Here is a 16,088-nt window from a genome sequence, read left to right on the forward strand (position 1 = left end):
AACACATACTAGTGAGTTTCCATGTCGAAATCTAATGCTAATATACTAAACTCTACATATAGTGAAATGCCAATTTATGTTCTAATATTGGATTTTATATTAATTGGTTACACTTTTTCTGAAATGATGAAATTCTACAAGTCATGCGATTAATACAACTTTGGGATATTAATTTTCCAGATTTAGTAATATAAATTTAAGGGTGTTTCAACTCATTTAAAGGTGTTTTAAATTCCTAAAAATGTAAAATATTATCAAACAGTTTTCAAAAATTGTCAAACCTTGTATTTTCATTCTAAATACAATAGAGGTTTTACAGAAAATTTTCCTTGAACTTTTGATATGGTTAACTATTTTCCAAATTTTTTTAGCCTTCATAACAACATAAATTCACGAAAAATAGCATTCAAAGGATAAAAATTCTCAAACATTTTATTTTACTGTTATTACACATTACTAAGCTGGGAAAAATATAAACATGGATTTCCAAGCTGTTTAATTATATTTTATTATTTTTGAGCATTTATTCCAATAAAAATTAAAATAAATAGAAAAAAGTTTCCAAAATTACCCAAACTTTTTATTTAACTGTTATTATACATAACTAGGCTGGGAAAAATACAAAAGATATTTTTCAGTGGGTATTTCTATTTTTCCTTGTTTTATCCCCTTAAATAATCATTAATTAAATAATAAATAATAAACAGTTAAAATAAATTACCAAAAAATTTTGTAACATCATTTACAGTGTAAGTAATCTGGTAAAAATACAAAAAGTGGTTTTCATATTGTATAATCCGGTTTTGGGTATTTATGTGTATTTAAGTGTATTTAACCTTAGAAAATAGGAGAAAAATAGTATACAGTAGAGAAAAATCATCAAAATTTTTATGTAACCTCCTAATGTAAAACATGATGTTCTGGTAAATTTTCATGAATTTTGGATAATCATAACTATTTTTCCTATTTTTAGGCCATTATAATTACCAAAAATTAGGGAAAATAGAAAGGCATGATGAAAAATTCTGAAACTATTTTTCTAAGTCTCCCACGACAGGTAAGAGCCCAGATGAAAAATCAAGGAAATGATAAACACTCTTGGGATTTTCCAGATGTTCATATTACCTTAATGGGAATCTGGAAAAATTTCTATTTGAACAGAAAAGAACTTTTAGATATTTTTATAGACAAAATCATTTACATGCACTATTAACATTGTACTTTGATCATCAAGCTCTTTAGCTTGGTGTTCATCACATGCATCACGGTTTGAAGACCATACATGGACATATGTTTGTCATAGTGATGTTTTTAAAGGAAATACTTGAATGCATAATGTGTATGAACCTTTAAAACTTGTAAAAATCCGAACTTTAGTGTTTGACATAGGTTTTGGTCCTTGGATTTCACCATTAAACAACATGCATGTTGTTCTTGGGTGAAACCCTACCACCATCATCATCAAACTTGACATTCATGAACATGTTCATGAATGTTCATAAAGAATGGTGTAGAAAGAAGAGAAATACAAGAAAACCCTTTAAAAACAAGAAGGAAAAGTAAGGAATGGTGAAATATTTTCGTGTATACCTTGAAGATTAGCCTTGGAAGATGAAGATTTGAGTGTGGAGAGGTGTTCTTGACTGAAAATTTTCGTGATTTTAGAGAGAGAGGAAGAGAGTTTGAGGGTTGAAAGGGTGGAGTGTGAGAGAGAGTGAAGAGAGAAGTGGAAGAGTGGGGAATAAGTCTTAATGATTGAGTTTTGGGAAGAGAGAGAGCATGGGGAGAGGGGATGGCCGGATTTTGTGAGCATTAAAGCCTCCTCTCTCCTAAATTCAAACTTTATAAAACTCCATCCTTAATTTTTATAAAAGTGTTTATTAAGGCAATTCTTGATTTATTTAAAAATCTTGTTTTTAACTAATAAATTATGATTAATGTATGATAATTTAAATTTCTATTTCATTGATTATAATCCATAATTCGATTAATAAAAATTTGATATTAGGAAGTTTATAGCCAATTTTATAAAGTTTTTAAGCTTTAAGGTTTATAAATTTGGATTTTGGCTCTTTAGGGTTTTTGGAACATTGTTTGATATTCACTATCATATTGGAATGAAATTAGAATATTTTAATTTATTTTTAGGGTTTTATACCCTTTTTCAATTGTAACAAAGTTTGAAGTTTCATTCTAATTATGATATTGGCATTTCCTATTGTAGTTAAGCAACTTACTAGAATCGTAAGAGTCAAGTATATTAGTCCTAGATCTTAGTTGGATCCTAGTTTATGCACGATTTTGACCTAATTTATATTACTAGGCCATGGCATGTTGTGCATGAATGGTTTTTATAAAGATGCGTGAGTCCGAGAATGACCTAAATTGACAGTTGTCACATACGACCATAGAGGGCTTCGAATGGAGAAACCTTAATGCTAGTGTGATAGTTGAGGTTGTATGAGAACTCGGCCAGTGGTAAATGGGTATCCCATGACTTACCAAAGTCGATAACACATGCTCTCAGCATGTCTTCGAGCGTTTGAATGGTTGTCTTACTCTGCCCGTTAGTTTGAGGATGATAAGTTGTGTTCATGTCCAACTTAGTTCCAAGAGCCTTCTATAGGGACTGCTAGAATCGTGAGGTGAATCTGCTATCTCTATCCGAGATAATGGATATAGTTGCACCGTGTAGTTGTACTACCTCTTGGATGTAAGTTCTCATTAGGTTCTCCATTTTGTCTGTCTCTTTGATTGGCAGGAATGGGCTGACTTGGTTAATCTGTTGACGATCACCCAGATAGTATCATGACCACCCAGTGTCTTGGGGAACTTGGTAATGAAATCCACTTCCACTCAGGTATTTCTAGCTATTGAAGTAAACTAGAGGGATTTTGATATTCTACCTTGACCTTGGCGCAAGTTAGACACTTGCCCACGTAGGTAGCAATCTCTGCTTTCATGTTTGGCCACCAATAGAGCTTCTTTAGATCTAGATACATCTTATCTGAACCTGGGTGGACAGAGTATCAAGTTGATATGTGCATAATTGGTGAATATTAAGTATAGATTTTTATTCATTTATTAGCTAAATTATTGCATTTTATTCATTTATTTTTCATAACCAGAGGGTCTGATACACCTCTGACCCCTCCTTTGGAAGACCCGGAATCCGCACTAAGAAGGAGCAAAGGAAAAGCTGTTGGAGAAACCACATCTTCAAAGAACTCACCACTCAAAAACTTAAAATCCGTTTTCAGCAAGAAGAAGAACAGCAAATCAGGAGCATCCAGTGCCTCATTGACAGTTGAAGAACCAATTCAAGAAGATATCGAGTACGAGACCGAGGAAGAAGAGGAGCATGCTTACGAGCACGAAACCGATTCCGAAGAAGAGTTAGCTATCACAATGGCTAACATTGATGAAGTCCCCATGGGGGAATGGAAGAAAAGGATGCGTGATGACACCGGGCCGGGACTTGTGCAACCCGCAATTCCCGCAACCGCTACTTTCGAACTAAAAGGCCATATTCTCGCCCAACTCAAGGAGATTCCTTTTTATGGGAAGGATCACGAAGACGCTTACAAGCACTTGGACGAAGTGAACGATGTGGCCGATTACTTCAACGTACCGAATGTTCCACGCGAGACACAGCTTATTCGCATGCTTCCTGTCACATTTAAAGGAGCTGCAAAAGATTGGTTAAAGTCACTTCCTCCCGGATCGGTCACCACATGGGCCAAGATGAAAGAAGAGTTCATAGACCATTTCTGCCCGCCCTCCAAGATAGCCAAGCTAAAGAAAGCCATTGCCAACTTCGAGCAATAACCCGGAGAATCTCTTTATGAAGCTTGGGAAAGGTACAAGAGCCTACTTAGAAATTGCCCGCACCATGACCTTAATAGCCAACAAGAGGTCTCCATATTCTATGATGGGGTCAATGTCACCACAAGGCAATTGCTTGATTCTCAAGGCCCGCTCACAAAGAAGGCGCCCCCAGTAATTAAAGAATTAATTGAAGAATTCTCTAAGCACTCTAGAGAATACCACAATTCGAGAAACGAAGTAAGTCATGGGGTAGTGAACGCGGCAAATGATAGCATGGCGGCGGTGATAGCTAAGCTTGATAGTCTAGATCGAAGAATGACAAAAATGGATCAAACAATCCATGCTATTAGGGTAGGATGCGAGAATTGTAGAGGGCCCCATCTCACAAAGGATTGTGATTTGGATGAGAATGGAAATAAGAAAGCTCAAGTCTTCTATTCAAGTGGTGATTGATATGATGAAAATTGGCGAAAACCTAAGAAGGAATGGCTACCTTACGAAGAGTATAAAAAGGCAAAGGAGGAGAAATACAAGCAGAAGGAGAGGGGACTATACCAAAAGGAAGAATCGGTAGAAAAGAAAGCCGATTTAGAAGAGTTATTCACTAGATTCATAGCCGCGTCCGAAAAAAGACACAGTGATCACGATGCTGCCATACACGAGACCAAAAACATGCTAAGGAATCAGCAAGCATCAATTCTCAACATTGAGAAACAACTGGGGCAGCTTGCACATCAAGTGGATGATAGAAGACCGGGTCAACTTCCAAGTAACACCGAACCCAATCCAAGAATGGAGAATGTAAGTGTAATAACCTCCAGCAATGAAGAAACGTTTACAGAAGCACTGAGAATCTCCAAGAAGAAGGCAGAAAAGGCAGAAGAATCGGACCCAACAAAACCCGATCCGACTCGCCGAGTCACTCCACTGGACTCGACGAGTCCATGCGTAAAGGAGAAAACTTCCAGTTCTTTGAAGCCTTATAATCCTCCGCTGCCATACCCAATCAAAGCCATGCCTGCAGAAAAAGTAGAAGCATACAGAACCTTCATGACGCATGTTAAAGCTTTACAAGTTAACGTGCCATTTGTGGAAACAATGCTCCAAACACCTAAGTACTTCAACTTGCTTAAGGGCCTTTTTGCTGCGAGGAAAGATTTGGCTGAAGTCGCGGAAATATTGATGAGTGAGCTACTTGAAAAGAAGGGTGATCCGGGAAATATGGTGATTCCGTGTCAATTTGGTAATGAAGTTTTCACCCGAGCATTAGGTGATTCGGGGGCAAGCATCAATTTGATGCCTTTGTCATTCTTTAAGAAGTTGAATTTACCAGAACCAAGGCCGGTGAATATGAAGATCCATTTGGCGGACAAGACGATAATTCATCCACATGGCGTTTGTGAGGATCTCCTAATAAAATTGGACAAGTTTATTTTCCCAGTAGACTTCGTGGTAGTTGATATGAAAGAAGACCCCGAAATTCCAATTGTTTGGGGGAGATCATTCTTGAATACCGCGTGTGCTTTAATTGATATATGTGAGTCTACATTAACATTAAGGGTGGGTGATGAATCTATAATGTTTAAAGCTATTCCAGAAGCCAAGCAAGAAGAAGAAAAGAATGAAGAAATCTCATTTATCCAATTGGATGATGAGATATTACAAGAAGAGCTTGCACGTTTGCTAAAAGAAGATCCAAGCAAATTTTTGATACACTCTGAAGAAGATGTAGATGTTAAAAAGGACTTGGAAGAGTTAGAAAAGCTACTGGAAGGAGCCAACTCAGAAAACACCCTAGAAGTGATGGAACCCGATCAGACTCGCCGAGTCACCTTAATGGACTCGACGAGTCCAGTCGAATTTAACAAAAACTTGTCCGACTTAGATCTGTTTATTGCTAGTTCTTCACATACCTGGAATTTAGATAGTATTCATGATTCTTTAGAAGAACAAACAGCAGAAGGAGGGATGGGAATGAAGGCTTAAAACGCCGATGTAGCATGTCTTGACACGATTCCGTTTAAAAATGGGTTGAGCACAAGCAAGGATGAAGAGACAAGGAAAAAGAGGGTGGAAGCTGATCAATCGTCCAATGCTAAACCTAAAGCGCGAACCATCATGAAATATGAAGTAATTAAATTTAAAGAAAAGGAGGTGCAAAAGAAGGCGAAAAAGAATGGGTTGAAGAAAAAGAGGAAAAGGGAAGCCCAAGCAGCTGAGGATGATGCTATGAAAAAGAGAAGAGATGCATTGAAAAGGGCTTACAAGAAGAAGACTCACGCTTACAAGACAAAGTACAAACCACAAAAGACTAGGTGTGCGTTCCCGATGCTTGAAGATGACGAGACGTAGACCGGAAGGAGTCCAGCTAACGACTCCTTAAAAAGAAGCGCTTGGCGGGAGGCAACCCGTTATTTAGAGTTTTCTTTGCAATTTTTTTTTATTTTGAACTATTTTCAATTTTTATTTTTGTTTGGTTTGTTTAATGTTTTTAAAACTTGCTTTTGATGTTTATTTAATGTTTGATGCTTTGACAATCTTTTTAGAATTTAATTAGGAGTACTAGCTTCAAATGGGTTTAGAGTCATAGAATCAAAGTGAGAAAGAGAGTCAAGGAAGAGGAGCGTTAGAGTTAAAGTATTGAGTCTGGTCCTTAGAGATGTTGGCAAGGGAGTCTAGAAGTGAATAGAAAGTATAGAGAGTTTATTGGAAGCTGGATCAGATGCAGAATGCTATTATTTTCTTTCAGTGACCAGCTCGTCGAGTGCACTAAACTAACTCGACGAGTCGCCCTTAATTCTCACAAATCCGAAGATTTCCCGAAGTAACTCGATGAGTCTGGTATATACTCGACGAGTCATTTGGTTTCATGTCAAAGGGGCTGCTGATTTGATGCTGATTAGAGTACCACTTGACTATATATATTCTTTCCATATTAATTCCTGAAGATCTTATACTATTTTCCGCGTATTTGGAGCGACCCACACGAGTTTTGACACCCAAGGCATGGATGAGATGTTACCATGTCTAAAGTCAATTGAAGTTGGAGCTAAAATGGAAGTGATCAGCCTATCGACTGCTATCCTAGGGGAGTTTGTTCCAATTCCCTCTTTATTGTGTTTTTATGTGTTTATTCTTACATAATATGCAATGAGGGCATTGCATAAAATAAGTGTGGGGTAGGGGGTGGTTACATATTAGAAAGCTTAGAGTCTTAATTTAGGATAATTTTGAAAAAAAAATTTCATACCAAAAATGTTACTTAGGATTTAATTTAGAAAATTTTGGTAAAAGTAAAATTAGGATTCCATGTTAGAGTTATGTTGATAATTGCATGAAAACCCAAATGTTTAGTTGAGCCTATATACGTTCTAGTGCATTTGTGGCTTCCTTATTCCAGTGAAATCATGGGACAAAAACATAACCTTGCTCAGCCCGAGGGATGCAATATGTTTAGCAGCCTAAACCTGAAATGTATCCAGGAAGATTGTTATCATTAGCCAATAAAGGTTGAGATTGAGCGCCCCTGCTTAAGCATGTAGGGATTTGAGTGAAAACAAAAGTGAGTTACATGTTAAAAAAAAAAAAAAGAATTACAAGAAATTTTATGAATTCTGGAGCAATTAAAGTGAAAATTCCAAGAAAATTCAAAAAAGTTGAAGATACCGAAAATCAAACAATAAAGGTGGTGAATTCGAAGAGATCAAAGGTCAAATTACCAAAGGAAGTGAAGAATTCCAAAAGAGCTCCATAGTGGTATCAAAAAGTTGTAATTCTAGATTATGTATGCTTGGGTTGCTCAATTAAAAATACCTTGAGGGTAAGAGGTTTTCTGCGGATGGATTCGGAGGGTTGCATAAAATGAGCATAGTTCGGGGTGAGTGGGCGAGTGTTTATGAGGATTGTGAGTATTTGGAATATGGGAGGTCCTTAGGAAAAATTTCAGACACAAATGCATGCATTGCGGTCTTGGCATAATGGTTGGGTTAGATTGGAGTTGTCATGCATGATTCTAATGTCTTAAAATTCAGTTTTGCTTGGGGGCAAGCAAAAGACAAGTGTGGGGTATTTTGATATGTGCATAATTGGTTCATATTAAGTATAGATTTTTATTCATTTATTAGCTAAATTATTGCATTTTATGGACAAAAGGTACTTAAAAGTGTTTGAATTATATTTTCAATCCAAAAATGAAGCTCGGAAGCAGAAGGAAGCGGGAGAAGCAGTTAAAAGATCGAGAATGGAATGAAGAAGAAAAACACTAAAAATGGCACTGACTCGGCGAGTCAGATCGACTACTCGGCGAGTCCAATCGAAGAATCGAGAAGATAATGACTCGGGATCCCAGAGAGTTATCACAATACGGGGAATGTGAGAGGGACTCGACGAGTCACCACCTGACTCGACGATTCGGTTCGTATATATAAAGATAATTCCACAGATCGATTGAGGAGAGTTCTGGGACGATTCAGAAGTACTTAGCTACGATTGAGAAGCCAGAAAAACCCTAGAAGACGACGAAGAAAGCTAGAAGTCAATTCCGGAGAGTAATTGAGGCAAAATTTCATCATTCTACTTATTATTTTGTTTTATCACTATGGTTAAGCAATTTGACTTTGTTTGTTTGCTGTTATTTACTTCAATTATGAGCTAAAACCTTTAGACTTCTGTTTGGGGATACAAAGTTGACAATATGGTTTGATTGATTGGTAGGATTAATTCCAAGTTGGTGAATTTTTGTTATTTTAGCTTGCTAAAGAACCTTGTGTGTGAATAATAATTAATTTTCTGTTAATAGGAAGATAATTGATTAGCATGAACATCTATTGATTATTGACCTCATATGCTATGTGATCACTATGCTATATGTCTAGGATTAATGAATATGAAACTAGAATTAATAAGAAAATTGAGTAAATTCATGTGCAAGCTTGTAAGATGACCATCAAACAAGAAGTTAATTAAAAGAATAAATTAGTTAACTATTGCAAGTCTAACTTAACCCGAATAATTAATCTAGTGAATTTAATTAAATTAGACAATTGGCCACTGTTTAAGTTAGTTTATTTGCTAAGGATTAGGGTAGTGAATACGAATCTAATCACTTGAATCGGTAACCAACGAAAGAATTAATCCATTGCACCATTACCTTGAAATCAACCATAGAGTCAACCAAGTTGAACTAAACAGAAGTTCCTTTCCAATTATTGAATCTAGTTAAGTTGTTATTTTCTAGTCTTAAATTAGTAATATCTAGTAAGTTTTCTAGTCTTGTAAAACTAGAGGAAACCCCTACTTCTTAATTGACTTAGATAAAATTAGTTTTTAACTTTAATTTGCCGTTCCCTGTGATCGATACCCTACTTATTTAACTATACCACAATTGATAGGTTCACTGCCTTTTGTGTGTCATTTGATAATTAAAAGTAGGTTTAAAACTAAGTGAGGTTACACACATCACAAGTTTTGTGGGCTTCGTTCATGACAACCTCCCTGTAACCACTGAACTTTTGGGTCCAGATTCGATTCATGAAATAACGAACTCCATCTCCATTGATCTCAAAGTTCTTCTCTATTCCTCACAAGGCTTCACCTGCCACATTTTCTGGTTTAAAAGCTTCCTGTAGAGCCTCTTTGATTTGGATGGATAGGTGGGTATGGATTGTCATGGTTAGTCCCTTCACCCTACGACCTGAGTACTCCTTTCGGCTAAGGGCATCTGCTACTACATTGGCTTTACCCAGATGAAAGCAAATTTCACACTCATAATCATTGAGTAGCTCTACCCATCGTCATTGTCTCATGTTGAGCTCTTTTAGATCAAAGATGTGTTGGAGGCTTTTATGGTCGGTGGAGATAGTACACTTGGTACCATAAAGGTAATGTCTCCAGATTTTTAGGGCAAAGACCACTGCTCCCAGTTCTGGATTGTGAGTTGTGTAATTAACTTCGTGTGCCTTAAGCTGTCTCGAAGCATAAGCGATAACTTTTCCCAATTGCATGAGCACACAACCTAGTCCCTGATTAGATGCATCACAATATACAACGAAATCTTCTGTCCCTTATGGAAGAGACAAGATAGGTAAGCTGCACAGGGCTTGCTTTAGTGTTTGGAATGCGGTGTCTTGTTTTTCTCCCCAACTAAACGTTACACCGTTCTGAGCTAGACCAGTAAGAGGCTTAGCGATCCTGGAGAAGTTTTGTATGAATCTGCGATAGTAGCCAGTGAGAACCAAGAATTGATGGATTTTCTGTAGGCGTTCTCGGTGCTGACCAATTCTCGATTGCCTTTATTTTGGGTGGGTCCACGTGTATGCATTCCTCGCTAACCACGTGACCAAGGAAAGTCACCTTTCTGATCCAAAACTCGCACTTTGAGAATTTCACGTATAGTTTTTCCGCCAGTAATGTCTCTAGAACTTGTCTCAAGTGCTGACTATGTTCTTCCTTGCTTCGTGAATAGATAAGTATGTCATCTATGAAAACTATCACGAATTTGTCTAGGAAGGGGCAGCACACCCTATTCATCAGGTCCATGAATACGGCGGGTGCGTTACTTAGACTGAAGGGCATCACTACAAACTTGTAGTGACCATATCGAGTTCGAAAAGTTGTCTTAGGAACATCACTCTCCTGGACTCGTAATTGATGGTACCCTGATCTTAGGTCTATATTTGAAAAGTAGCTCACTCCATGGAGTTGGTCGAAGAGGTCGTCTATTTTGGGTAGTGGGTAGCGATTATTGATAGTGAGTTTGTTGAGCTCGCGATAGTCTATGCACACCCGGAAAGATCCATCCTTCTTCTTCATGAACAAGACTGTTGCTCCCCAGGGTGAGAAGCTTGGTCTAATGAATCTCTTGCTAAGCAGTTCGTTCAGCTGGCTGGATAATTCCTGCATCTTTGCCGGTGCTAGACGATAAGGGGATTTGGCTACAGGGGTAGCTCCAGGTATCAAGTCGATTCGGAACTCAACTTGGTGTTCGGGAGGGACTCCTAGAAGATTCTCTAAGAAGATATCCGGGGAATTACAAACTTTAGGGATGCTCTCGGGGTCTTTAACTTCTTATTTCTCCTTAACTACATGAGCTAGGAATGCTTGGCACTCCTTTTGTAGATATTTTTGAGCTTTGACGCACGAAATGATACGAAGGTTCATGCTGAGTTTGTCGTTGTAGATAACTAGGGCTTCACCATTTGGCAGATTGAGGAGGATGGCTTTTTCGTAGAAAAGAATATCAGCACGATTGTGGCTCAACCAATCCAGCCGATGATGACGTCAAAGCTTTTTATAGAGACTGACATAAGGTCAATGGGAAAGGTATAGTCATTTAGAGTGAGAGTGAAGCCTATGAATATGTCGTTAGTGCTCTCTTTCTTTCCATTAGCCATCTCAACAGTAAATGTTTCATTTAGTGGTTGGGATTTGTGTTTAAGTAAGTGTTTGAATTTGTGACTGGCAAAACTCCTCTTTGCACCACTATTAAAGAAAATGCATGCATAAGCGTTGTCGAGGAGGAACGTACCCATGATAAGGGTGGGGCCTGCAACTGCTTCCTCCTGCCCCATGGCTAGTACTTTCCCTGTGTTACCAGCTTCTTTTGCCTTAGGTCCATTCCTTTTGTAATGCCCGGTTTTTCCGCACCCATAACATGTTTGGCCAATTCCAGCTCTGGAGGTCTGGGCATTTGGTTGTGCAGGTGACTTACAGAAGTGGGTTGTATGCCCTTCTTGTTGCAGCTAGTGCACTGCAGCTTCCTACAAAGCCGATGATGGTGAAAGTTGCATTTATCACACCTTGGCAGGTTCTCAATGTATCGACTAGGAGGTGTTTGAGTAGTGGGGGCTGCAGCAGGAGTGGTAGCAGCATGGACTACCACGTGTATTGCTTCTTTGAGGTCTCCTGTGAAGACTGGCCCTTGTGTTTGTTCCAAAAAAAATTCTTTCCGCTGCTACTCTCCTCGGGCTGTTCTAGCATAGCTGTCACGACATCTTGGGGACCCCCATGATCTATCAGAGTTTGCGCGGCACTTGGCGCTATCAAATGTGAGGGGTTTGGCAGCTAGAACATTCCCCTGGGTTGGGGGAGTCGGTCCCCAAATATATCTCTCTACTTTCTTGCTCTCCGAGGTGACCATCCCGGGACAAAGTAGAGCCAGATCGCTGAATCTAGTTGTGTATGCAACAATGTCGAAACCCTTCATCTTTAGGTTCTAGAGCTCCTACTCCAGCTTTTGCATTTCACCCCTAGGGCGGTATTTAACTAGCATCAACTCGTTTAAATCATCCCAACTCATAGCATTTGCTACCGGAAGAGTTAGGGATTTGACTTGGTTGTTCCACCAAGTTAGTGCTTTGTCAGTGAAGGTGTATGCAGTGAATTTCATCTTGTTTGCCTCGGGGCACATACAAATCTCGAAGATTGATTCGATTTTCTCAAACCAACAAGTCTAATAAATGACACCTCTAGTGCCATCAAAAGACTTGGGCTTCACATTCATGAAATTCTTGTAGGTACACTCCCTCGGGTGCCCCTGACTGTCTCCCTGATTGGAAGGGTTGGCACCACTGCCCACTCCGCTTGTGCCACTTGTGTTAATTTGTGACATTGCGACAGCCACGACGGGTGTAACTGTTGCTTGGAACACAGCAGGATCGAACTGAGGAGGTGGCGGCGACGGTGGATTATTATTCTTTCGGGTGGACTTCTTCGGAAGCATCTTTCTCTATAATAATTCAAGAGAAAAATGATGATAAGTCCTCTATCGTGGTAAGAAGTCAGGTGATATTGAACATTGTATATCTTGTCCTGACAATTATAGTGTTCTATGAAGCGATTTACAAGAGAAGCCTACTTAATGATAGTAAACAATCGCTATGAAATTTATAGCAACACTTGGTATGAAATGCGTACAATGTGTTTGTCTCTAGTGTCATAGTGCTACAAAATAATCATATAGTATTTTAAATGCATGCTTTGTTCTATCGGTCCCTTTTGTATGGAATTGGGTAAGTTTTAGACTTGCTGCCACACCACTATCACTCCCAAACATATGTTGGTCGTATCTCAAATAAATATAGTTGATCGGACTATATTCATCCCATATATGATTACATAACTGTCCAGGTTTGACCGTAGTGTCCAACATCTAAATACTTTTGTTTTGTTCTTCCTGTGATAATGTTTCTGGTATGTATGTAGTGTTAGTATACTTCTTATAAAATACTTAGATTTTAAAAGTATACTTTTAGTTCAGAGCTTTTCGCCCCCTTAGTGTTTATAGTTGTATACCATGTAAGGTTTGATATACTTAGTTCACTATAAACAATGCTCCGATACCAATCTGTCACACCCCCAAACCGAGACGGCAGAAACGTTCGGGGGCGGAGGACATCATTTACAGTATCACAACAACTGTACAATAGGAATGAAAGCAAACATAACCCTTACATTGATTAAGTAGAGTATTCACATCTATTCTACAGATTATTTGTATGAAATCAAAATGTATAACAAAATATAAAAGACATGACTCTCGAACCTTCGTCTTCTCAAAATCCTGCGGGTGTACCTGTCTTACCGGTTCCTTGAGAATACAAGTGATTTTGAAAGTGTATCAACATTTAAGTTGGTGAGTTCACAAGTATGTTTTAGCGATGGAAAACTTGTCTTTGAACTTTGAAACGAGTAGTGTTGGTTCTCTAGAAAATCCAATATTTTTCTATAGTGAATGTAATGTAGTTATGTTTGTTCCTTGTATAAGTATACCGTGTTAGTGTGTTTGATATTGGAAGACAGTGTATTGTATATGTATTTATATGAAAATCTAGTGTATGAATACCTAGCTATCACCAGTCGTAGTAAATGTAGTGTACTGTAGTGGTGTTTATTTGAAAACCTTTGTATGTATACCTGGTTACCACCAGTAGTAGTAAAAGTAGTGTACCATAGTAGTGTTTGTATGAAAACCTTTGTATGTATACTTGGATGCCACTAGTAGTAATGAAAGTAGTGTACCATAGTAGTGTTTGTATGAAAACCTTTGTATATATACCTGGATACCACCAGTAGTAGTGAAGGCACCGTACCGTAATTTTATTAATGAAAATAAAACCATTGAAGTAGTGTTAACCTCGTAAACAAATGTTTTAGTTATACTGTTGTTAGTTTCATATAACCATACTAATACGACTTAGTGGCCTCTACGACGTTCTTCAGGCGTCAGTATTTATGATATTTGTCACACCCCCAGGCATGTCTGCCTAACTGTAGCTAGCAGTTTGGGGGTGGGATTACCAGTCCCGTATAGATCTATAGACAAATATCATGCTCTCCATCCAGGAGACTCTAGTTATAATTTACAGGACTTGAACCTGTACCCTGATAGGTACCCGAAGTAGTGCCCCACAACCTTGTATTAACTAGTTTACGAATAGTGTTATAGTTTTCTCTTGTGATTGAAACTTTATGTATTATCTTGTAGTGTAAAATAATTATACTCAATAATTATTTTAGTAGCGTATCGTTGTAGTAGTGAAATAGAGTAGTGTTTCCCAAACTATACCTATTATAGTCTGAATAAATGTTTTGTTTCTGTGTATTATTCTTAGTAAAGTAATATAGTGGATCCCAAACTATACCAATTATAGTTTATTTGTATTGTTCTGTAGTGTACCGAAAACGTTTGCAATTTAATTGTATGAATGTGAAATATCCTTATGCTTAACATACTACAAAAGGGTTAAAATATATAAAATATTTTAAAAAATGTAGTGAATACTCGTTATGAAACAGTTGCAAAGGTTTTTGAAATATTTAAAAATATTTGTATACACACAATCGTCCTTGTGTTTTACTTGTATTCCACCCCTGTAAAAACATTAAAAACATTGAAAGCGTAGGGGTATGAATTCACATTGTATTTGCGTTGACGTCGGAATTTAACGTGCTGTAGAAACGATCCTTGGGTAAGCGTACACACAAATAACGTTACCCTAAAAATAATTGTATTCGTCCTCATATTTAAATTAATAATAAATTAATTTAAATAGTGTTTTGAATAATTAAGTAAATAAGACTTACCAAATTAATTTGGAATATTAGAAATAAAGGAAAAAGGTGTTTTCGGTGGGAAATGAATGAACTCAGTGGGAAATAGATGAACTCAGTGAGATGGAGATTTCAAGATGGTTGATGAATTCGGTTGATTTTAGGAATATGGGATGAAGATATGAGAGTGTTCTCGGATGAAGATTGAGAGCAAATTGAGGGTGAATTCAGTGGAAATTGTGAGATATGAATTGAGAAATCGGCTTTTATATATATATATATATATATATATATATATATATATATATATATATATAAAAGGAGTGTTCGGCCATATCGGGCCTTAAATGGTGAGTGTTCGGTCTTATATGATCGAATTCCACATGAATTCGGTCCTAATGTGAGACACACACAAGTGTGTTCGGTTTCCAATCAAAGAAAAATGGCGAATTCGGTCCAAAAGTCATAAATTGGAGCATGAATTCGGTTTTGGCTTTTCCATTTAAAGGAGAATTTGGTTTTGGCTTCACCATTTGAAAAGGAATTCGGTTTTAGATTGAATTTTGAGTCCAAAAACCGAATTATATATATATATATATATATATATATATATATATATATATATATTTTATAATTTCCTTTAAATGTTAATTTTATATATGTTTTTCAAAGGCTTATATATATATATATATATATATATATATATATATATATATATATAAAAGCTTAAGTTATTTTGTTTTACTAACTATTGTGTGCCAGAATGCACATATCTAAACCAACGGATGTAATTAATCAATGGACATGATTTGAGAGTGTATGATATTACAATGTGATACCATGTACCGTATAATCACACACATTTTAGCAAAATGGTATTTTAGACAATTAACTATATTTATAAAGGAAATTTTCGAATTTTTAGGGATAGTTAATTCTCCTAATTTTAAAAATTTTGAATTTTTTAAATTAATTAATTTTAATTCTAACGTAATTTGTAAACGGAATATTTTTTGTTAGAATGATGTTCTTTCAGAATTTTATTCTATTAGAATATTATTGAAGAATAACAAAATTCTTGAATCCGATGTTGAAAAATAACAACATTCTAATATATTCTAATACATCTGAACTTAAATAAAAATTCATACATATTCTTACAGACTAAAAGTCTTATACATTTTAATATAATTATACATATTCTAAAAGAA

General features: G+C 36.9%; 1 non-coding gene across 1 annotated transcript; it reads right to left on the reverse strand.

Annotated features, from left to right (window-relative positions):
* Positions 1-3,792: 3,792 nt before the first annotated feature.
* Positions 3,793-3,899, reverse strand: LOC145096484 (small nucleolar RNA R71). The gene has a single exon (XR_013703890.1). It is a non-coding gene; the product is annotated as a small nucleolar RNA R71 (small nucleolar RNA).
* Between the last annotated feature and the right edge of the window lie 12,189 nt (positions 3,900-16,088).

Source organism: Lactuca serriola, chromosome 3, assembly GCF_051521515.1.
Source record: "Lactuca serriola cultivar US96UC23 chromosome 3, Lser_US96UC23_V15, whole genome shotgun sequence".
Classification (NCBI taxonomy): Eukaryota; Viridiplantae; Streptophyta; class Magnoliopsida; order Asterales; family Asteraceae; genus Lactuca; species Lactuca serriola.